This window comes from Apodemus sylvaticus, chromosome 2 (genome assembly GCF_947179515.1).
Source record: "Apodemus sylvaticus chromosome 2, mApoSyl1.1, whole genome shotgun sequence".
Classification (NCBI taxonomy): domain Eukaryota; kingdom Metazoa; phylum Chordata; class Mammalia; order Rodentia; family Muridae; genus Apodemus; species Apodemus sylvaticus.
Genome location: NC_067473.1, coordinates 13,628,083 through 13,644,794, shown reverse-complemented (window position 1 = coordinate 13,644,794; position 16,712 = coordinate 13,628,083). Strand labels below are relative to the sequence as shown.

The window sequence follows — 16,712 nt, the reverse complement described above, 5'->3', positions numbered from 1 at the left end:
AAAGCAGTCTGGCGGTTCCTCCGAAAACTGGGCACCTCACTTCCAGAAGATCCTGCTATACCACTCCTGGGCATATACCCAGAGGATTCCCCACCATGTAATAAGGATACATGCTCTACTATGTTCATAGCAGCCCTATTTATAATTGCCAGATGCTGGAAAGAACCCAGGTATCCCTCAACAGAAGAGTGGATACAAAAAATGTGGTATATCTACACAATGGAGTACTATTCAGCCATTAGAAACAATGAATTCATGAAATTCTTAGGCAAATGGATGGAGCTAGAGAACATCATACTAAGTGAGGTAACCCAGACTCAAAAGGTGAATCATGGTATGCACTCACTAATAAGTGGTTATTAACCTAGAAAACTGGAATACCCAAAACATAATCCACACATCAAATGAGATACAAGAAGAAAGCAGGAGTGGTCCCTGGTTCTGGAAAGACTCAGTGAAACAGTATTTGGCAAAACCAGAACGGGGAACTGGGAAGGGGTGGGAGGGAGGACAGGGGAAGAGAAGGGGGCTTACGGGACTTTCGGGGAGTGGGGGGGGGCTAGAAAAGGGGAAATCATTTGAAATGTAAATAAATTATATCAAATAAAAAAAAAAGAAAAAAAAAAAAAAAAAAAAAAAAAGAAAAAAAAAAAAAAAAAAAAAGAATGAATGGTTAATGCAAATTTAAAAAATAAAACTCATCTCTGGAACAAATTGAACTATTATAGAAATTGCTGATTTCTAGCTTAGCAAGGCAATGTGTGATTTTTTTTTAATTGATTAGAAGTTTTATTTTAGAAAATGGACATTTTTATTTATGTTTCTGTCTTTTGAATATACTCTGCTAAGTAAATTTTTATGGTGATTGTTAATTTATGGGGTAATCTTGGAGAAGACAGATGTCGCTCTGTCATCTGTGTGCCTTCAGATCGCCTTGCCCGAGCCTTTTGGAAGTGCTTTGGAAGCACTGGTTCTTATGGGTTTGGTGCAGGTAAACTGGAAACTGTTCTAAATTACATTGAGTCTATCTTTAATTTCTGCTGGTCACATGATTGAAACATATACAAATTTCATCTTTTCCCTAGTCTCTTGTATGTAGGAAGTCCTTAGAAAGAGTATCTATTTAGTAACACTATATTGAATCTTCACATCTAGGCACATCAATTTGTATTTGGTACAAATAATGATTTCTGGAGTTCAGTGTAAGGTATTCTCAAATATTTTCACTTCCTTTCTTATTAATTATATTATTTATTTACATTCCAAATATTGTCCCCTTCACTGTACCCCTCTGAGAAATACCCAGCACATCCCCCCTCTCCTTTGACTTTAAGAGTCACCAAATCACCCACCAACTCCCACATCACCCCTCTAACATCCCTCTTCTCTGGGCCATCAAGCCTCAATAGGACCAAGTGCATCACTTCCCACTAAGGACAGACAAGGCAGTTCTTTCTTTGCTATATATGCTGAAGTGGCCATAGACTGGCCTAGACATGCTCTTTCATTGGTGGTTTGGTCCCTGGGAGCTCTGAGCAGTCAGGTTAGTTGATTCTGCCATTCTTCCTATGGGGTTGTCATTCCCTTCAACTCCTTCACTCCTGCCCCTAACTCTTCCATTGCGGTCCCTGGGTTCAGTCCAGTGTTTGTTTGTGAGTATGTGCATTTGTCTTATTCAGACAGAGCCTCTCAGAGGACAGCCATGCTAGGCTCCTGTCTATAAGGGCATCTTGGTATTAGCAACATGCCAGGGTTTGGAGTCTGTGCATGGGATGGATCCCTAGGTGGGAAGGTCTCTGGATGACCTTTCCTTCAGTCTCTGTTTCATTTTTTGTCCCTGAATTACCTTTAGACAGGAACAATTTTGGGTTAAAAATTTTGAGATGGGTGATTGGCCCCATCCCTCAAACGGGGTTCATACCTATCTACTGAAGATAGTCTCCTCAGTTTTTATTTCTCCAATTAGCCAAATGTTGGATTTTTTTGGCTAATGTCATCCTCACTGGGTCCTAGGAGTCATCTCACATCCCTGGTGTGTGGGATGTCATTTCTTTTAAAACTCTTTGGACACAAAATCATGGTTTCATCATTATTTATAAGTTTCAAATATTAAAATTATAATCTCTGCTTAGAAAAAATACATTTAAGCATTTTATAGAAGAACTCATAAGGTAAAAGGAATTAATAGATGACAATTCAAAAGACTGGCTTAAAAATAAATAAAAGAGTGGCCTTAATTAACTTAATCACCATTTTAATTTCCTTGAAGACATATATGTACACATACATATTGGTATTTTTGTTTAAAACTCATTCCAGATTAAAGGAAACAATTTGCTCAAATCTAATATTAAAAAAGATTCATCTAGACCAAAATTATGCTTTAATGATTTCTATGTTTTTAAATTTAATTTTTAAAATTTCGTTGAGAATGCCATACATGAATACTGTTTTTATATCATTTTGAATCCACTTTCTGATACTATTTATATATTGATAGATTTTAACTTTCTTTGGACTTGGAAAAGAAGGAAATTATGTGGAAGTGTGTACCAACCCCGCTTGAGGGTCATGATCATTATAATGACCACGTCAAAATGCTCCTCAATTACTGAAAACACAAATGAAGCATGCACTATCTCTCAGAAGAGATCAATTGTAGACAATAATTTTTGATTAGGGGGTTTGACTTAAAGTAAAAAAAAAACTTCCTATAAAATGACTAACTAGATTAATGGATAGGAAATGGTTTTCATGCTCTTGTGATTGAGAGCAAGAGGATCTCTTTCCCCCACATTAGAAAGAAACAGTGTACATCAACTTCTTTGAAATGTTTAGAATGTATAACAAAGCCTGTGTTTTTGTCCACATACACAGACCCCAGTGATGTCTGGACAGTGTAGACAAGTCTAGCATAATTATTTCCTGTTAATTACATTAGTAAAACCGTGAACACAATTGGTACATATCCATTTAGATAAAAACCAGTCAAAATGGGGTAAATTTCCTTACTTAAGGACATTTAATTTTAAAGACAAGCAAAAAAAAAAAAGCCAACATATTAATCTATGAGAAAAGTGTTCATGCTTTTGATTTTAACCAAATATATTGTTGCATGTTTTACCTTTAGAAATACTTAAAAGTAGAGGCAGGAAAAAAGTAGTATGAATATAATGAATTCCAGATGATTAAGACAGATATATAAAAGATTTACTTTTATTTATTTGGAAAAGCCAAAGGAAATGACATACAAGAGGAAAGATTCAGGCTTTCAGTACTTTAGTACAGAATATAAACTGACAATAGTCATAAGGTTTCTATTAAAACATGAATCAGATTAATAAGAAGGCATATATATATAAATGGAGAATAGTAAAATTAATTTCAATATGTCATCAAGATTTATAGCAGAGGATGACTATTTGCTTAAAATTAAATTGGATTTCTTATTTAACATGGACTTAATTTCTATTTTATGAAATATACTCTCAGGTATTGAGTTTTAAAGTCAAGTGGTTTTCTCTCTAGGAATGAGAATCTGAAATATTTCTAATTAAGTCCCATCATCCCTGCCTTCTCGGGAATGACAGTGGCATTTTGTAATCAGAGCCTTAGGTATAGAGTTAACCTCTTTTTTGGTCAGAATTGCTAAGGAATTTCAGAAGACAACCTCTAAATGGCGTTCCTGGGACAAAGTTAGTTTCTGATGTCTTAGTAATCAGTGCATGGCTTCTGTAGTCGAACTTTCTATGGCCTTCCACACAGTGCAATCATTGAGCCTCAGACTCTTGAATATCTGTTTATTATATAAAGAATAAGTTTAGATGTGTCAGGGTCTGCCCCATCCTGCTAATGCTGCACAGGCAGAGGCAGCACTAGTCAGAGCTAGACTGTATTTCTGGCTAATTGACTGAAGACAATAGCTATTATGGAAAAGGCCAGCATTTTGAAACATATTAAAGATTACAGAGTTTTATTGGGTTTCAGCATCTTATTTGTATTATTTCTATCTGATATGCCAGGACCTGCAGGAATTCATAATCAGCATATTCATTTTAGTGTAGATAAAATAGTCATATTTGAAAGCCCCATTTGTTGTTTTTCTTTAATGCAAACAATAAACACTCAAGTGTCTTGCTCACCAGTTCTTTGCTACAAGGAGTGTCACTTAGGAGACTTGGATCCACGTGCTTCCTTTGAGCAACTTTACTGTAAATGCTTGATTTTTGAATCCTCGAATATTTAAAGGCTCAAAGATGTTGGGTTAGCTCTAGTTCCCTAGTTCAGAGGGAACTCTCTGATCCTACAGAGACTGTGTTAACTCTCCACTCACATGCTGACTCCGTGGCCAAATTTCACTCTCATTATTCTCCTTATCTTTTGAACAACACTTGCCTGGACATCTCACTGTCACCTCCTATTTTATTCAAAACTGTATCATTATCAATCCCACATACACCCTTTTAGTACCATTGTCATTAGAACCAGGGTGCTCAAGCCAAGGAGCCAGCCTCCTCCTGTTTCCTGCCCTTTGTGGTCCAGGCCGACAAGTTATTTTATTTCTCCTCAGCATGCCGAGGACAGCCTTGTGAGCTCACGCCAGTGCTAGCACTTCATGAGTGAGATTTCCATTTTTCTTTTTCAATTCATAATGTGTTGGTTTGCAGCCCAACTTCACTCTAATTCCACACTGACTCCTGAATGAAGTCTGATGAGAAAATGTGAGGGTTTTTTTTGCATAGTTAATTCTAATTCTTACAGTAATTCTCTTTATTTGCAGCATATCTGGATTATTCAGAGTATCTATTTAATCCCCTCGCTTTCATTCCACAATCTCCTCCCATTCTTCCCTTTTGAATAATTCTAAAGCCCTATGGTTATTTTTGTCTTGGCACCAGTATAGGAGGCCCAGGAGATTGACCATCTAGTCCAATCATCTTCCCACCTTGCAGGAAGTCTTGCAGGAAGTGAGCTCTGCTTGTCCCTCAAACCATTTATTTAGCTTCTGATAACAATGTGTTGTCATTTGACCGTGATCCACAGTGAAACTTGATTGACATTACCAACATGTTGCATCGTCTCCATTAAAGTCAGAGTAAATGAAAACAAGAGGTCACAATTTATTTGAAATTGAATATTGGGAATCTCAGTTAGGATTATTAAAATGTCTTAAAGGTATGATTATTAAAATGTCTTAAAGGAGAATAAGCTTTTTTTTCCTTTTAAATGATGTGATGTCTGTTTCATGTGCTCTAATTGTTTTATCCAAAGCTAGGGTTCAACACGTTATAAAATTGGGGCAATGTGCAGTTCTATCTCCTCAAATGTTAGCATTTCCATATGTCGGGAAACTTCAAAGTCTTCTGTAGTCATCTTGAAACATATAGCTAATTATTGCACCTTTAAATACAGTACACTAATAGTAGATTAATTTATTAAATTGTAGTATACATAAATATACATGAATGAATATTACGTGTTATGACAGTCATGCAATTTGAGACAAGACACTTATAAATGGAGGACACAGTAAGTAAATTAAGTCAGGCACAGAAGGACAAATGTACAATGGGCATACAAAGGAAAAACAGGAGAATACAGTTAGGGTAAAGATCACTGCAGATCAAAAGAAGATAAGCAATAGGTTATACTGGTTATTTTCGAAATGACCAGACGTTGTACTTAGACTGTTATTCCCATTTCAGTAAAAAATACTTAAAAATTGGTGACAATTGAACTTTACCAATGGTTCTTATGGGTCTTTGTGTTTGATTTTTCCTTTGTCTTTTTAATGCCAGTTTAAAGAAGGTCTTTAAGAAGTCAGATAGTTCATTTATATTGCAGCTGTAAATAGTAACCATGAATTTTTTTTCCTTGTTGAAACCCCTCTCCAATTAAATAGGAGAGGGTCTGTTGAGTTGATGGGCTTTGAGGAGCTGGAGGACATTGCCTCCTGGGTCTCTTCCTGGCAACAAAGTATCACTGGAACTGTCATTCCCACCTGCCTGTCTGTTGACTGTGGAAGATTTTGGTGTGGCTGCAAAGTAAAGAGTTCTGACAGATATTGAAACTGGCAGATGGAGAGTATTTCCCCATTTACTGCTGCTCAGGAGCACGGGGCAGTCCCGGACATGAGACGGGAGCTCAGTCAACATTGGCTGAGCCTATATATTTGTTAGATGGAAACCAGATGAGTGGGAATGACCAGAGATTGGAAAATAATCAGCAGAAAGCTTCTTAGACATGTGTAGTAATTCAGAGTCCTTTCCTACAAGCCAACTCTTCAAAGCACCCACGAGTACACAGGCTAATCTGCCCCATAGATTGTAGTGAAATCAAGAATGGAATCAAGGGACTAAATCCCTTGAATTTGGCTGATACCCACTGCTCATTAATTGCTGGGTTGAGAAAAAATAAAATTCAGTTACACACCTTTTCTATTTACTCGTGTTATGATAGGGCACTGTAAAAGGTGAAAATGGAACTGGGCTGTTTTTATGCTTTATAGAAAATTGCATCATTTGAAAAAAAAATGACTGAATGTATAAGTTAAAATCCATTTGCTCCTGTACCCTTTCATTCACTAGTTATATGCATTGAGTGCCTAGGCATGTTAGCCATTACTGGATACTAATCTCTCTTATGCATAAAGCACAGGGATTCATTTCAGTTTTCATAACAACTCTGGGTAATGTATCGCTCCCTTCATCCTTTTCCAGGAAATCTGGAAGAATTTCTGCTTGTGTAGTTTTCTCTAGGTTGTGTAGCTGCATTTAGTATAGCTCTGTCATACTTTGTTTCATCTATCCTACATGCGAGAATGGGAAACATTAGCATAGAGTATATGCATTAACAAGATACTACAATAATAGGCATGCAAATAATCAAGGATTTTTGCACTGTGGGAAGTATATTAATGGAAGTGCTATAAGAGAGTGAGCATTGTTTATATACTCTTCTGCAAAGAAATAGGAAGAATGGGCAGAGTCGAAAGACTCTCTAAAAAGCTGATGCTAAACTTAGCTGTGATGGAAGGGAGGTTTTGCACAATTAATAATGGAGGTAAGTCTGACCAGACAAACGTACCATTAGATACAATGACATTGGAGGGAGAGTCAGCATTCTGCAGAGAATGGCTCAGGCTGGCTGTGACTGGAAGGGGAGAAACAGCGTGCTGGGAGGAGGGATGCAATCCAATTATAAACACCTGCTCTCAAGGAGAACAACTGGAGACCTGCAATTAGGGAGGTCACTGCCAGAGTACAACACCGTGGCAGCTTTAGGAAGAAGAGATGAAAATAAGCAGAAAGTGGAGTCCAGGAGACTAAAGAAAGAATCTGCAGTCAGAGAGGGAATTAAAAGAATGGACACTCTAACTTGAAATGCTGTGAGCTGATTGTTTACTGTCCTCTATTTTTCAGATAAAATATTTCAAGGCAGTTAAGAATGCAATGAGTGCTTATTCTGCTCAGGTTGTTGAATCACTTATCCGTCTTAACCCTGTATCTACTGATCTGAGATTGTTTTTGTTTTTTGTTTTTTAACTTTCTAACGAATTTAAGGTTTTGTAGAATCGTTAATTTGGATTGAGAAAGCAAAATGTGACTTATTAGGGTAGAAACATTTCTGCACAATTCGGGCCTCTACTAAACAATGCAGTAACCAGGCTAAGTATTTGCTCTGCTACTCTCTGGAGAATATGTTGGAATCAGAGCAAGCCATGCTTCCTGGGTTGCTAGCATTCTGAAAGGCGATACTTTTGTTTTCCCATATGGGCATCCATGTCTTCATGTGCAGGGGGAAAACATGAAATTTGTGAATGCATGCATTCATATACATATGTACAATTCTCTCTACCCTGTGTAACTAGTGATACCCAAGCCTATTAACTTCATGTTGTTTTCAAATGCCATTTAAATCCATCCTCACTGATATGTGATATAACTCTACATGCAGTTCGAACCTGAATTTTTCCCCTGCCCCACTGATCAGGAGTCTTTGGTGTTGAAACCAAAAGCACCATCTGCATCTGCATTCAATTTACGTGTACAGCCTGTCAGTTTTTCTTGCTTTCCATCTTAAAATCACCAGGCAGTTTCATTGTTCCTCAACTGGTTGACGTAAGCCCTCAAGTCTCAAGCAGTGTGTGGTGTATAGGCAATATCGCCTGTGTCCCAGGAGCCTTGTTAGCCTCCTTCAACTGCACCTTATTAGTCAGCTCCAATATTTTTGATCCTTCTTTGAATTTCACAATCCAGATTTATATGGAGGCACTATGTTGCTTACATACTTGGGCAGTCAAAGACCAAAGGCAAGAGATTTTCCATTTCTAATAGGCCTGATTTTCAGCCAGGGTTTGTTTTTGGCTTTAATAATATCTTACATAAAGATTGCTTTGCTTGTTTGTTTGTTTGTTTGTTTATGTGTGCATTTTGTTTCTATGATGTTTCTATGTTTCTATGTGGAAAGTAATATAATTTCATTCATTTACCGAATGTCACATGTCAGTGCTACAATAAGGAAGAAAATATCAATGTGAATTCAAGATCACCAGGAGAATTTTGTTTGTGTAAAAATCATCTCTTCTCCAAATACAGTAAATGATTTCTTAAAATAAATAAACACACACATTCAGTTTAGCATGGTGGTAACACATGATACCTGATGGTAAGACTGATACCTGCATGTATGTCTTTCATGGGATCCATGACAAGAAACTCAGGCATTGTGGGATGTTAACCTAAAACTACAGTAAGAAAAGCAATTGATTATTTATTATGCAGCTGCTAAGGGACCCGGCACAGCTGAGCATACGCTTCCTCAAAGCTGCTCTGTGTGGTGGCTTGTAGTCGTTTCCTCAGTGCACATGGAGAAAGGCGGTTTACCAACTAAAGGATGCCCAGGGTCCAATGGCTGCATCTGACAGAAGAAGCACATTCTATGCGTGGGCAGGCAGTGTGTGAGAATAGACTTTTGTTGTACCACATACACTAGCATGCTCATTTTAAAAGTCTCACTCATTCCAAGAAAAAAAAAAAGCATCACTAACGAGAAATGTGAACAAATGCATGGAAAAAAATTACCTCCATTTGGAGCCCTTTAAATTTGGTCCCAATTGCATATTCATTTCTGTTTTGCGTCCAACTTCATTTGTATTCTCTTAGAATTTTTGCATTTTTTAACTCACAGATTTTTATCTTTTATTTTTAAGGTTTATATTAAAAGATCTATAAACTATGTTTAACTATTTTCATTTGCCCCAATTTTAGTAAGCAATCTACTATATTACTCAGATTTAAAGAACATGGGATCTAACAAATGTATTTCATTTTTCTTTACCAGTGTTCAAAAATTGTAGTAGTATTGTTGGGAGGAACTGTTGTCTTTTTCAAGAACTGACTCTAAAGTTTACAATATGTATTTGTAAATTGGACAATGTTCTTACATTTGAGAGTGTGAATGTTTTCTATCTCTCAGATTCAAAGAATTTTTATGATAAGAGTACTTTAAAATAAGACAAGTTTAAGGAATGAGACGTCCTATGAAATATAGTTGCATTCTGGTGCCTGTAAATTAAAGAGGTGTGGTTTTGTTGGAGAGAAAGTAAAACTAATAACAGCATTATAATTATGCTGATATGCATAAATGAAGTCTGGTCTGTGCAAGACATCTGAAGGAAATCTGTTGAATCCAGCTGAAGTAAAGAACTTGAAAACACAGTGTTGAGTCCATTCATAAGGTTTCTGGTCTCCCAGACCAACTGTGTAGGCGTCCAGCTTCCTTAGAATAGGTGTGCACTAGATGGTGATGCAGAGGTTAAATGATTGGGTTCTAGTAGGCACATGATTGAGATTTTTCAAAACTGAAGTTATTAATAAGATATGTGGTTTTCATATGAGGAGGAGAAAAACTCACAGTGTTTGAAGGAATAAAAAAAAACCCACTATTTTTACCTTCTCTACTTTTCTTAGGCTTGTTATACAAAATCCCTTCCACCTGCCCACGATTCTCACAATTTTCATTTTATTTAAAGAGCTATGAAATCCTTCAATTAATAGACATGATATTAGATCCTAATGTCTTCCATTTCCCTTGCTTTATTCTTATTGTCTCAGATAATAAAGTGGATTTTCTCTGAGCCTCTCCTATGTGCTCCCCAATTTGCAGCTTTCATTAAAGCAGAACAGCTGTGCTCTGGCCAGTGGCCAGGTGCGCATTCTCTGAGAAAGGAAAGAACTGGGAAGCAAATCCAGAAATCTCAGTCACCCGGGGGTTAGCGACTTGACAGGGACAAGAGCCTTTTAATATTTGTACCAAATTAACTGTAGGAATAGGGCTTATCTCCCCATCAGGGTCCTCCTGTCCTTGGTGCCTTCTGTTCTGTCCCAGTAGGAGGGGGATCCCGGCCTGAGACATGATTATAGAGATTACATTTGTTCCACCCATCTCCCTGGGCTTTATTAATCTTTCATTTACATTGGGATTAGATAAGATTCCATTAACCAAATCCACTGAATAGATTCATTTCTTTTAATATTTATGCACACTCTCTGGTCCTTAAAGTGGATTCTTTTTCTCCCTGCCCTTAATTGGATCAGTGATGTTTTTTCTTATTAAAAATTTTTCTTCTTTCTGCAGATTAGTACCATGAATAAAATTAGTGACATCTGGCTCAGCTAAAGATAAAGGGACCACAAATAACTCTGTTATTTCCTATGCTATAAAATGGACATTTGCTATCAAGGCAAAACCTATCAATTCAGGCTTATGTTTAGAGTGCAATACAATATAAATGACAATAACCCCCTGAAATTTTCCAATATTCTGTGTCTGATCAAAATTGAGAGTCCTGGAAGGTGACAGTTAATAGCGCCAGACTTGCTTTGAGATTCTATTTGACTGATTTTTTGCTAGAGAGTCAATGATATCTTAGAATATCTAGAACTAACATACAATTTTCTTAACCAAAAGATACCAAAATGTAGTGTGAAATCCTGACATATTTAACATCGTGGAATGATATCTTTAAAATGCACTAGGTTATATCTGAAGTAGTTTCCTGGGGCCATTTATTGATAGCAATCATTGAGAATATAGCTCTTTTTTAGTCATATGCCTTTTATCAAGACTTTTCAACTAGAGCATTATTGACACTCTGTCTGGGTAATACTTTGTTGCTGGTTCCACTCTGCATTGCAAGCTGTTTCTGGCTCCCCTACTATTGCAAAAGTCATGGCATAAAGAGTGTCTCTAGATATGTCACATTTTCCTGAAAAGAACCACTCGTCAGTTGATATCATTGTGTAGCCAAGGAACAGGAGTTTCTTCTATTCAGGTTCTAGGTAATCAGAACTCACTATAAAGTGAACTTTTAGAGATAAAATGTCTGATAGGTAGTAGGTATGTTGAAACTGAAATGCACTCCTTTGACTCAGGTTGGTGTAGATGTCACAAGGATTTTTGTATAACTTTCCTCAGTCCTATGTCCTTCTCTATCAAGAGAGAGAACACCAGTTTCCCACTCAAAATGTTATTCTAAAATACAGTCACGCAGAGTAAAATATTTAATGTCAGTTGGCATTCAGTAAGAGCCTAAAAATGGCTGTTTATTATTATAAATTTGTGAACAAAATGCAAATTATTATTAAATGCAAAGCATATTAAACCAACAGTATTTATAGTAAATGCAAACACTATAGTAAATACAATGGTCAGTTATATGCTTATTATTTAGCTGCATAAAGAATGAAATCTAATCCTCTATGTAACTTCAATAGCTATATCTCTAATGTAAAGCTCACTAAAATAAAAATATTTTATGTTTATCATGACGAATATTTCACATTGATAGCATACATATTTTATGTGCAGGCACAAGTGTACAAAGTTTGTTATTTAACATAAAACATTTTCTAGAAATGCATGTGTATCATGAATATATGATGAGAAGTTTTATTGCTTATTTGTAATTTTCTGAGAAGATGGATATCTTCTTTATAATAAGCACAAGCTAGTATCTGTGCTGAATTAATGGATAAGTTAATTAGATTGACCATAATAATTAGTTTGTAATTTATACACATATCATATTATCATCTCACTAGACCACACACACACATTTTCAAGTAATGATAAAGCTGTGAAAAGAATAAACTATAGTTGATAATATTTATAATGTTCACATTTTTAAAGAACTTTAATGCATGAGACCTTGAGTTTTGAATAAATCAACAGAACACTTTCAAATTTAATGAAATCTTGATTAAACTTAAAAAGGAACAATAATTCATCATTTTACTGCTTAAAGTTTTCAAAAGAAAATTAAATTCCGAGCTCGTCAGTGATCGTGCTTTCTGTGTCATGACAAGATGTGGCTCAGAAGGGTCATGCGCTTTTGGAAGAATTAACAGCATTGCCAGGAGCTGCTTTTGTGCTATTACAAATTGAATTTTTCTTTCTTCCCTTGAGAAGCCACACTGAACAATAGAATACTCTTAACAAGAGAATTACTGAAGACCAAGGCCATACTCTTGAAAAATCAAATGCATGAAGAATGGGGATAGATGCTTGGCACTGTGAATCAATTATCGGTGAAATCCTGTTATGTTATTCAGAAGAGGCTCCAAAGTCAAGGCTGATCCCCACATAGTCAGTGCTCTGAGAAGGCTGGGCCTTGCACATCTAAAAAGGGCTTAATTTGTACCAAGCACAACTCTGTAACAGATAAACATACCCATCTGTGAACATTATCAGAATATCAGAACTAACCATATTCCTGTTCTGCACAAAGGGAAGGAATCAGAAGTTTGTATGAATGTAAAATGGTATTGTTTTAGGATTCAGAAGAGGGTAGGGCCAATATAAATGTAGTATATAGCATGTGGTTGATAGTATAAAATACAGCATAATTAAAAATAATGCTAAGGAAATCAGAGAAAATCTATTAAAATACAATCTATATTTTTAGAATTTATAAAAGTTAGGTTGGTAGTCATAAAAGACTTTTACTTTGGGGGCTAGCTGGAAAAATGGCAGTACTGCTTCTGAGGAAGAAATGAATTCAGTCCCCAGAACCCACATCTCACAGTTAACAACCACCTGTAGCATCTGTTCAAGAGAATCTGGTGTCTTCCAGCTCCTTAAACACCTCATTGACATTCGTACTGCCCCACCCCACATACGCATCTATACACATAATTTAAAAAAATAAAATTTTAATGCATTTGAGCTTTTTTGAAAATATAATTTGCCTACTGATTATGAGATAACATTTAGCTATGCAATTGTATTGGCATCTCTTCAATTAAAGAACATTTAATTTTAAAATCTTAATACTGAAATAAAGATCATGGCATGTATGATGTCAATTGCGTTTTGACATCTTTATAGTAAGTGGTTGCAAGTGAAAAGAATTTTTTCAGTAAGCCTCTTGAACATACTAAGTCTGAGTTCTATGAGTAATTTTCAGTATAATATCATTATCTAAATGAATTGTATATTTTAACCATCTGGAGAAATAATTCCTGAAGATGAGTAATTTTCTAAAGAATGTGGATTTGCTTGGTTTTTGTATCGTTAAGAAAATAGGATTTATATCTTTTAAGAATTCTTGTGTCAAGAGGCTAGAAATGAGCAATAGCCACCAAGACTAGAGGAAGGACATAGCCACCAAAAGCATTCAAAATAAAATTTTGAATATAGAAACATTTCCATATAGAAACAGCAAACATGTCAAATACACCCATCTGTTTACCAAGTTGTAACCACAGTTGTTACTTTAACAGCATCTTCCTCCCTGAGCTTTACAAATTGGGAGAGGAAAATATTTGCAGATTAGTATTTGTTGACTAGTTGTGCATGAAATGAAGTTGGAAGGGATGGTCTCACAGCAGGTAGAGGGCGTGGCTGTTCTTAAGTCTGCAGTGGTGCTAGCTAATGTGAGGGGTATATATCATCATCTGCCGTTCTTTCATTCTTTGAGATTCTACCTGCTGACTCCCCAGTTAGCTCAGGATCCTCTACCCTGAGAATGGGGACACTACATAGGTAGACAAACATATTACACACAAGTACTTGACTGCTATTTTTATTTATTGCAAAAGAAAAACAGTTAATTTCCGGTTATTAAATAATATCTACTGGTCAAAGATGCTCTGTTACCTGTTTTAGGGAAAGCATAACTGGGCAACTAAGGTTCTAAAGTCACATGCATATTTGTTCTCTGCTTTACTTTGAAGCTTTATGTATGCTTTTTTATATTTGTGGTATTTTCAATGTGATTTGAGAAAAATAAAACTTGGAATGTTGTAATTAATCTGAATTTTCCAGTATTTTATTACATACGAGTGCAGCTGAGGGAATGAAAAGAATATGGTCCAGTTCTCTCTGTGGTTCAGTCTCTAGACATGGGATTGGATTGACAGCTGCGGACATTGTATCAGTACTGTCAAACTGTCTCCCAAGTGGTGAGTTACCAGATCTGCACTTCCAAGGCTGACCTTTGTGTTTTGACTTTTGACTTTGGAAATTCAAGTAAAGACTTGTTGCTGTCAAGTCATTAATGGAATAATGAAGGTGTTCACAAGTTCTTATAAATATTTATATACTGACTGGGCAGTGGAGGCACTGCCTTTAATCCCAGCACTTGGGAGGCAGAGACAGGCAGATTGAGTTCCAGGACAGCCAGGGCTATACAGCGAAACCCTGTCTTGAAAAACCAACACACACACACACACACACACACACACACACACACATGCACACACACACACATGCACACACACTGTATCTTGACACCCTGATACATCCTGGATATCTAGCTTATGTTTTGCTAATGCGATGGGTATATGTTACCATTTCTTTCATTCTGAGTAAACTTTTGAATCATTTCAAGTTCATTGCCTGCACATGTCCTTTATATACTTGGTTCATCTGTAGATTCATACATTGCTTAAAACCCTTAGAATCTGTAATGCCTCACATAGAAAAACGTTTTAAGAGAATCAACTGGGAATTTTAAAACATTTTCGTAAGGACAGCAATAAGTTAGAGCTTAGCTGTATTGCTCAATGTATGGCTGCAAACTTTACAGTCAGCCCTGCCCGATTGTATCCTAGTTGTCAAGACATCTAATAAAATTAAGTAAAAATAACAGCCTAGCAAACAAATGAAACATTATTAAAAGTAATTATCTGTTATCTATTGCTTGTCGTGAAATTGAGTCAAGGAAATTGAAAAGATAGAATAGATTGGATATTAATGAAGTGGTTCTGGATCCTAAATAAACATGATTCATTCTGTACAATATTACTATAAAAGTCATGAATGCTCAAAGAAAAATACACTGTCCCTCTCTGCGAAGATTTGTATATTATCTTAAATATTCATGAGTCGTATCAATTTAGGTTATCTATGTGAATATAAATTTCCACATAACTGGCCAATTGGTGTTCGCAGGATCATGCTTTTGAATATGAATTCTTCACCATCTCGGATGCACTATGGATCTGACCCAGCTCATGAATATTCACACACACACACACACACACACACACACACACACACATTCACTGATCTTTCTGCAAGTAATCACATCCATAAAGATGAAAATCTCATTATAATGAGAGCCGCCTCAGGATGCTGGTCCCGGAGTGTCTTTATAATTCCTTTGTGCTCGTTGTGTATTTTAAAAAAGAAAACAAAAGAGAAATTTGAAGAATAAACAAACATACTCTGTAATTTTCTTTTATTTTTTACAGGTCCACGTGTCTTTTATATTTGGGGTTCTTTTATTGAACATAGGTTTTTTTATATAATAGATTTTCATACAATATATTTTTATTATCATTTTACCTTCCTCTACTCCTCTCAGTTCTTCCCCACATGGCATCTGGATCCACCCCCTAATCTCTTTCTCCTTAGAAAACAAACATGTGTCTAAGATAATAAGAAAATATAATAAGGTAAAACAAAACCAAACAAGTCGGACAGAACAAAACAAACAAACAAAAAAGAGCCCAAGAAAAGGCAAATGCTCTTTTTCATCTTAAGTTCGTAAAACCTGTACATTGTTTAATCATGGTTGCATTTGGTGTATCCTGTAGTTATAGAAATGAAGAGAAGTAGAGATTTATAGAAATTATAAAATACTTTGAGGTGAATGAATTGATGGCATAGAGTATTAAACCTGGTGGAGCATAGCTAAGTCAGTGATTACAGGAAGCTTCATTGCTATAAATGTGAATGCTCCAATGAGTTAAGAGCCCGCAGCAATTAAAATCACTTTAATCTTGAGAACACATGTAATTAAAGACGTGTCTTCCAGTTTGGGCTTACGTAGTGATTCTCATATATGTATTGACACCAGCCTCATTCTTCTGATCTGCTGGCACATGTTTTTGATAAGGACACATAAGAATTTTCTACACCACTGTATGCAAGGAGAAACTAGATTCTTTCCACCTTCCTTTCTTTTCTCTTTTTTTCTTAATAGGCTCTTATATATAGGCCAAGGAGGATTTTGAACTCTTTAGGCTCTTCTCAGATCCACCTCCCAAATTCTAGGCCTATAACTATGCACCAGCAAATAGATTCTACAGTGTGGAGAATGAAGACAAGGCCCTTGAATGTGCCAGGAAGGCGCTGACATATTCCCAGACTCCCAATGAAACTTTCACCATGCTAAACTTAGGATGTAATGATCATGGAAGCAC

General features: G+C 36.1%; 1 protein-coding gene across 1 annotated transcript in view; it reads left to right on the top strand.

Moving 5' to 3' along the window:
• Cacna2d1 (calcium voltage-gated channel auxiliary subunit alpha2delta 1) overlaps positions 1-16,712 on the top strand; it is a 445,325-nt gene that overhangs the window by 298,689 nt on the left and 129,924 nt on the right. The gene's annotated exons all lie outside the window — the stretch shown is intronic.